The 8,607-nt window shown below is 41.4% G+C and overlaps 1 pseudogene; it reads right to left on the bottom strand.

Annotated features, from left to right (window-relative positions):
* Positions 1-6,194: 6,194 nt before the first annotated feature.
* On the bottom strand, positions 6,195-8,026 carry LOC111746681 (annotated as a pseudogene).
* Between the last annotated feature and the right edge of the window lie 581 nt (positions 8,027-8,607).

Genomic DNA, 8,607 nt, shown 5'->3' with positions numbered 1-8,607 from the left:
ATATGTAATATATGCCTTATTATATATTGAAAAGGGTATAAATATATACATATAGTCACACATATCTCTGTTAAAAACCATGAGTTTACACTAATTTTTAGTTCTAAATCTAAAATCACAGGGTTCATTCTATTCTTCCTCTTTTCCATATTTATAACTCTGAATTTCTCCAATAATGAAAAATCTGGTTCCTGTTACCCACAAGTTACTTATTTGTACAGACAGTAGTCTCAGGATTGCTACCCCTTGCCTCAAGAAACCTACCAGCTAGACTTGAATATTTGTTTTGAGTTCCTTTAGCGTTCTGCTTGAGGACATGTCAAAACGTTATTCACTTGAAACATGGTTCAGTTCATTAGCTTCTCGTCCTTGTTGATTTTGCTTATTCCACCTTTTTTTTTGAGAATGTAAAATACTGGCATGGTCCGAATGTTTGCTCAGAGAAGAATCTCTGCGCCGTCCACTCCTTCTGTCCTTTCATCCCGCCCCATTCATAGCTGTAGTAACTCACCCGCCCATTCAGTTTCTGGTTTATCTTTCCCATGTTTCTTTTTGCACAAATAAGCAGACACATGTAAATTTTATTTCCTCTTCTTTCCCACACAAAAGGTAGCATCCTAGACACATTCTTTGCACTTTGCTTTCCTGGCTTAACAAAATGCCCTGCACAGCTTGCCACACCAGTTCACAGAGCTCCACCTTCTTCTTCGTTCCTGCAGCCAAGGATCCCACTGCGGGAGGGCCTGGATAACTCTGTGATATCGCTTCATGGGCATTTAGGGTGATTCTAACATTTTGCAATTATAGGTGAAGCTTCAATGAATACTTACATTGTATTTTTTAAAAATACAATGATTTTATAAAATTTAATTTTCTGAACAGCTAATACATTCACTTGAGTCAAGTATAAAAATATAAAAACTGGGTATTAGAATTCTTTATTAAATGATATATAGACACTGATTTAAACATCATAGCCAATAAGAATTTTTGGTGACATTGACTGAAAATCCTCTGCCTTGCAGTTTTAAAAGAGCTTAAAATCATTAGGAGCAAAAAATCCACAACACGGCAGATGTTCATTTTCCAGAAGCCCCGTGCACTCAGTGGGAGGCTGTGGTCGTGGGAACTAGCCTTTCTCTTTCCGGAAGGCTCTCCCAGAGACCAAAGGAGGGCGGGCTTTCAATTAACCTGTTTGAGGCCACAAAAGCCCTTGAAATGGTGATAACTTACCAGCTCCCCAACAAAATCACTCTTGACGCAAAACTTTCCATTCACATTGAGCAAGCTCTTCAGAGACAGGATTTGTGTGCAGGGGTTTCTTCAGAACCTGGCCTAGCAGCACCGCCTGGAAGACAGGGGGGCGGGCACAGGGCTGGGCAGGGCTGAGCTGTGACATGGCTGCAGCCAAGCCTCAGGACTCTGGTCTCTTTTCCTGGAGACATTTAAAAGAAAGGATGAGTGGGACACACAACAGCTGCCACAGCTGGCCTCAGGCTTCACTGCCTCCCCATTCTACTATCCAGTCCATATTGCCCTCATATCAACTTACCTGGAGGATCACCCAGACCCATGTCCCTGGGGATCTGAGTGCCTGGTCACCAGGTGCTACCAGTGTGTTGTGGAAAAATATCCCCAAAACTCCCAAACCCAGGCCAGTGAAAAACCAAGCAGTTAACTCGGAGAGAAGGAAAATTCAAAATTTATTACGTGAGGTCCCAGACAACCTAGTGCTCTGAAGATCTGGGCAGTGGGCTCAGTAGAAACATTCCCTTTATAGGAAAATTTTACATAATCTGATTGGTCAATTTGAACATAAACCACTACATACAGTAAGAGTTGCTATGCAAATTTCAAGTAGTAACATAGAGAAGGGCAGGAGTTGCTGTGGGTAACCAGTAAACACAAATTGTTACAAGGAGTGGGAGCTGTTGGAGTACAAACAGTTATATTTGTAAGTCGAGCAAAGTACAAGGGAGTTCTTGCATGAGCTCTTGCATATAGCAAACATATTTGCAGAAAGCAAGCATATTTACAGAAGCAGAAAGCTGATTAGTTTTTAATGAAATTCCCCAAATTTCCTCTTCATTCCCCCCTTTTGATGCCCGTCTAAACTCTTTATAGGGCATCACCTTCTTGTTTTCCTTCTTGATTCCCTACACTAGAAATTAATAATTCTATTGCATAAAGATTTTCACTGCAGTTTTTCTTTCTTCTATGGCCTTAAACATTTATACATAAAGGATCCTCCCTCTTGGCTTTTTGCTGTCTTATATTTTACTCTGATGATAACAGCCTGTTCCTTAAATTTACTTAACACACATGTTCTCTCAAATTTTACTAGGTTGTAATCCATATTCTCTCTGTCTTTCTCTCTCTGTGTCTCTCTCTGTGTCTCTCTCTGTGTCTCTCTGTCTCTCTCTCTTATGCGCATGCTCCTTCCATGGGAGTCTCCTTACCTTACTTTATTTACACCTTCCTGTTTGGGTGCCACTTGCTGCATACAGTAAGTGGTAAATCCTGCCATGTCCAGTGCGGCTCTGGAAGATATGCTTTAGCTACCTCCAAGCTAGTGCATTGCCTCCGAAAGTAGAGAACTAAACTTTAAAGAGGTTATCGGGGTCCTATCTGTGCCATACTTGCATGGGCACACATGCCAGTTTTGTCATTTGTTTGACGTTGTCCTCAACTGCCTAGGCCTAGTCATCAATCTGTATACAATAGTGGATGAGACTGAACTTCCTATGCATGCCTCCTTCTGTTACTAGCAGATACTCTAGGGTTAACCTGTTTTGACATTTCTCATCTGAGTCTGCTGATGTGTAAGGTGAGGCAGGGCTCTCCCAGTTTCGTTAGTAGAGATCTCTAAAACTGCCTGCTTTGAATTTCTTCTTCCTGAATAACAGGAAGACTCTAAATTAGTGTTAGTGGTATCAACTGCATGACTAAATTCTGTCGCAGAAGAATTAGAATCCTTTGAAATTCCCCTTTGGTTAATAATTTTCTTCAAATTTAATCCTAGATCACTTTGAATATTCTCAAATTTAGTATCCTTACATAATTTAGTTTTAGAATCTAACAAAAGGATTGTGACTTAAAAAATACCCGTTACACCTCCCATAAAAGTCTTTTAGAGTTTCTAATGAAAAAGGATCTAAATAGTTTACAAAAATGTTAAGATTTTCAGATTCATCAGCACTGGTAAACTTACTTTCTTTAATAAATGTGCTTTTATCATACACTACTCTATGTGGAATTGTCTCTTGAATATTCAATTTTGTGTTAATATTAAAAACTTTTGGGTTAAATCTATCTAAACTTCCTGTTAATACTCTCACTGAATCAGAAACATTAATTTCTTTCTTTTTTTTTTTTTGCTTTTTGCTATTCTAGTATACTTATTTTTCTCTAATACTCTTAGACTAACATTTAATCTAATACTTTCTACTGGCCTTTTTGTTTATATATTATAAAATCATAGCAATTCTGTACCTGCCATTACATGTTATAGGTGTTTTCTATGCTTCTGTATAGTGATCATAATTACAATTTGTAGTGATTTCCTGAAGCAAATTAAAAGTAACCTAACTTTCTAGCATTGGGGGAATAGTGGAGTAATGGTACCCTGGTCTTCTAGAATAGTACACTCAATTATCATAAATCTCTTTTGAATCCTCAGCAACAGCCTTTCCTATATTGGTTAATCTCATTTGTTCTGTCAGGCTCTATTCTGTTCTGGAAATCTGGCTAACAAATTCTCTTCCCCTTTTTACTACACATCTCATTTAAATTTTGACTGTCTTGGTGAGTTCTTTCTGCCTCTAGCCTGGCAGTACTGTCCTACATGGTATGTCTTAAAATCTATTGATTCTTACTAAAGGTATGTGGGACTGTTATTTCTGGCATTGCCTGGGTGGGAACCAGTTTTGTAGTTTCCTAAGGTTACCTGCCCCTTACTAGAGTTCCCTCTCCAATACTTTCAAAACTGTATTACTTTAGACTTTTTCCAAAGAAGGAATCTATGCCTTACATTTTGAAGTATGGCTAAACAAATTATATACAAAACCGAATTCTGACAGTACCCGAATTTAGATATTTCTACAAAAGATTATCTGAGAACTCTCATTTCAAAGTCATTGAGCTGCATTACAATTTAATGAAACTCTAGAAGTTATCGATTTTTTCAAATAGACAAACTAAAATTGCCCTTACATTTTTCCAGATAAAAATTCATATCTAACTTGGATTTTACTCTATTTCTGGGCTAACATGGGTCTGTCTATCTATCTTTCCCTATGGTCTCTCAAGGCTTTCCCTATTTCAGAACTGTTCTGGTGGGGGATATTCATCTGAGTTGTAACATACATAAGGCTGATTACCTCCTCGATTACATACGGAATATTGAGTCTAGTTATAGATACAGATCCCTTTTTGAGTTCTCTGACCCTCCTTTAGTGACACAGATACACAACTTACAGTTTTCTGCTCTAATTTCCCTCCTTCCCTAGTGTCCAATTATAAGGAGGTTCATGATGAAATTCCTCAAGCTTCAGCCGTGTGTAGACCAGCCAGCTTCCGGTTTGTGGCTGGAGCAGGGCATGTTGTCTTTACAGGAGCCGGTGAAATCTGTCTGCACTGTCAGGGGTCGACTGTGATGACTATCTGGACAATCTGAACAACTGATCTTTATGCTTAATTACACTGACAAACCAGACAAAACTGAGAGAATCTGATTAAATTAGTATAACAATTATCTCATAGAATCTGTATTATATTGGGCCAAATCCTTTATAAATTTGACAATCTTATATTTTAATAACACTTGTTATATTAGGCTAATGAACGCTTTAGCTAAACCAAATTATGAAACACATTTTAGCGGATTTCACACAGTATTTTCAGTTCCTGACTCTAGGTTGCTTTAATTTAGGATAATATAGCAGATTAAAATCTATAGTACTTGGTCTGTGGCCATGCTACACTGAACAAACCCAATGTCTGATCTCGGAAGCTAAGCAGGGTCGGGCCTGATTAGTATTTGGATGGGAGACCACCTAGGAAGACCAGATGCTGTAGGCATAAATAATAAATATTCTAAAAAAAACACTTTAACATTTATAGTACTTCCTCGTTTTCAATCTTTTAGAGTATAGGATTACCTGTATAACTCGGCTGGAGCAGCTTCTTCTTCCAGTCTTTAACCTGTACTTTTTCTTCTGACTGAAAGGGGTGGATCTAATTTTCTAAAAGAATGAAGCTCTTTTCTAAAATTTCTCTAGTGTCGTGGTAGGGAATTCTCCCCAAGATCTGAAGGTGTTGGGACATTTCCAGGTTAGCTATTACCTTAGTGCCTTTACAAGCAAACTCAGATACCCCGCTTAACTAATTTTCCTGTCTAATTCTTTTCTACAAGCCATGAACCCTCTTCTTATATGGATGTTGAGAGACCGGAGGTTTCTTTCTTCTGTATCTGCATCCTGCTGAGAATGGTTGTAGTCCCTGCCTGCTGGAGTTTCATGGAGCTCTTTTCCTTTTTCTGCCTTGATTGGGGCGGGGTCTTAAGTTTTCCTGATAAAGCTAGCTATAGTGGTTCCGTGGGTCTGGTTCATGAATTCAACTTTCCCTAAACTTTGCAGCCTTTGAGCCATGTAGAGCTTCTTTTCCCTTCGCCATTTGTAATCCCTCTTTTTGGTGAAAGGCCCTAAGCATTGCAAGGTGAAAAAAGCATACCTTGAGCTGTTGTAGATGTTGGCCTGATTCCCTTTAACTTGTTGTAGTGCCTGGATGAGTGCGTATAGTCCTTTATGATGACCAGCTCTGTAGCAGAGCCTCAACTCTGATTACCTCATTGGCAGTTGTTATTGCATAGCCAGTGTTGTGCTGTCCTCCATGGATGATGCTGCCCCCATGGACTCCTTTCTTAATGTTAATGTCTACTATAAAAGTCAATGATTGGCCCCCTACTTCTGTTGCGACTGTAAGTTACTGGAACAGGGAACCTGATTGTTCCTAGACTGACTGTTCTTTGGCTAGGCCGATAAGCATTTGGGTAGCTGGCTCAGGCTGGTATTTTCCTTCATGAAGTTAGTGGAACTTTTCTGGACCTTCAGATGTTCTCCTGCAGTAGTGGCACTCATTTTTCCAATGTCTAGTCTCCTTACAGTGGACACATGGGTCACAGTTCCCCAGTGCAGCTACTGATTCCCCTTTGCAGCTTTCAACAAAGACACAGTTACCCCTTTGGCTTTCTGGTCACGGATCTCAAACACCTCGTTCGTGACCTTTAGTAGCCGGGTGTTGTTCATCCCAGCAAAGTCCTCCAGTTGTTGAAGTTTGCGGTGGATGTCGGTGGAGGATTGGATCACAAACGCTGTGTTGACTATGCACTGGTTTTCTCGTGCTTCAGGGTCAAAAGAAGTATACACCCGAAACGCTCTGCATAGTCTCTCATAGAGCTCTATGGGCGACTCCCCTGGCTAGCCTTTTCACGAAGGGAACAGGAACCATCCCAATCTGGCCGTCCTTGTTCCAGGTACTCTACTACTGCTTGTAAGCCTTCTTTGTTATTATTAGAATTTCGCCCTTCTTAAAGGACAGGTCCCCAGCATCAATCCAAGAAAAATCACAGAGTCCGTACATGTTCTAATGCGCTTAGATATCTGAGTGTGGGCTCCATTAAGGTGGTGGTGTTCAAGCAGTGAGTTTTATAAAACTCCAACAGAGCTGGCAAGCAGTCAAATTCTAGGTCCCTGATCTTAAAACTACGGTTGGGCAGCAAGTTGATGATGTAGTGAGAGACTCGCACATTCTTGGACACTGAACAGTACAAAGTCTTCAGGACAGGTGGGAGAGTAGCAGACTAAGAACATGCTGTAGAGTTGGCCTTGGAGTTGGGTTTGCGCCTCTTCACGAGACATTGGCCCTACATACCAAGCGGATTGATCTACAGAGTTGAACTTGAACCTGGTGGAGGATATGGCACCAGCCACGGGCTTAAGGGCGGTAGGGGGCAGTGCAGGCACTGATGGTAGAAGCCTGTCAGGTAACTTTGTGTAAAGTAGTTGCACAGGAACTGACGGACATTCTGAGATGTACGGCGGTAGGAAGAAAGCAGGTTCTCCCTTGAGGCCCCCTTGGTGGATTAATTTTGTTAACTCCTCTTTGTCCTTTTGCCCAGCCAATCTGGCAAAAATTCCTTATTCTGTCTCTGCCTAACTGCACCAAACTGAACCTAAGGGAGCACCATAGCAGTAGTCTGCAGCCACGTGTCTATGTACGGCCACTGGTCTGAATATCCAGGGGTTCCTGTCACTACCCGATATACTGCCCTTATGGTGGGGAGGTCTAGGGTCCCTTCTGGGGGCCACCCTACCCCAAATGCAGGCCATTCAAGCTCACAAAGAACACGAAGTTTTTCTAAATTCAGCCTAATCCCGTATTTCTCTGAGAAACCTTCCTTAAAGTTCTCCAACATACAGTATAAGACAGTTGGCTTAAAGGAACCCCCCTCCATATTTACAGGAAACTTCCTTTGAAAATTGGGCACCGTGGCCAATGTCAATATATTCCCTGAAGTTCCAGAAACCTGGTTAAGGCAACACAGAACGCCAAAATTAATTTGACGACATACAGAATTCTACTCAGAAAACCTTTTCATAGCATTTGAGGCAGACCAATAGTCTTAGAAACATTAAAGCACAATTCCAATTTTGCATCAGCTTACTTTCGACACTTAAATTTCCAATCTTGTTTCTCCTCAAGATCTCTTCCAAAAACTTTCTTCTATATTCTTCCTCTCAGAGTTTCTCTTCACAAACCTTCTACTACTTCCACAAACCTCCTTTACACTTGCTGATTCCTTCAGTTTGCCTCTTTTTCACTCTTTCAGCAATAACAACCTTCAAGGCAAATACCTTTCTTTTTCCTTCAACTTAAGTTTCCACTTTTTATATTTTCTGAACACTTTCCTCTCTTTCCATCTGGTTCCAACCCTTTCCTTCCTACTTACTTACACCTTCTTCGACATGCCTTATTCCTTCGTATAAATCTGAGGTTCTTCCTGCTCCTCCCACGACAGACAACAATCAGGCCACATGACGAAAAGGGGGATAAGGTCTGGGAAATTGGAGGGGACGCTATTCGCTTAGCCATCTCTGGCCGCTTCTCTCTCAGGAATTTAAGGTGCCTCTTAGCATTGGTGGGTCGGTATAAACCCCTGACCCGGACCACTGGAGTAGACTCCTCACAGAGATCCAGTGGGGCCACCGTAAGCCATATGAGGATCGCCACAGAACCGCGGACTGGGGCTCAGCTCTCGCTTCGTAGATAAGCTACGTCTCAGTCAGTCAACATCTGCTCCCTTTCGCACACCTCCCACCACTCTCTAACATGTGCTCTAATCAGCATGCGAGCAGCCGCTTCTCCTTAATTCATGCAAGGCGCTGCTCGCCCTCTGGAGGATGATGTAACTCGCCCCTTTACTTAGTGTTGACCCACTTATTCACCCCTGCAACGGTGATGCAAAGACAAACAAGGGTGGGGCGCCCCCTCCGAAGAGGAAACCATTCAGGTACTCATCTGGCTGTGTCCCCTCTCAGGGAGCTTAGG

This window comes from Pteropus vampyrus, unplaced genomic scaffold (genome assembly GCF_000151845.1).
Source record: "Pteropus vampyrus isolate Shadow unplaced genomic scaffold, Pvam_2.0 Scaffold197, whole genome shotgun sequence".
In the NCBI taxonomy this organism is placed as follows: Eukaryota; Metazoa; Chordata; class Mammalia; order Chiroptera; family Pteropodidae; genus Pteropus; species Pteropus vampyrus.
The sequence above is the reverse complement of the archived record's forward strand: the minus strand, read 5'-3'. Positions and strand labels throughout refer to the sequence as shown.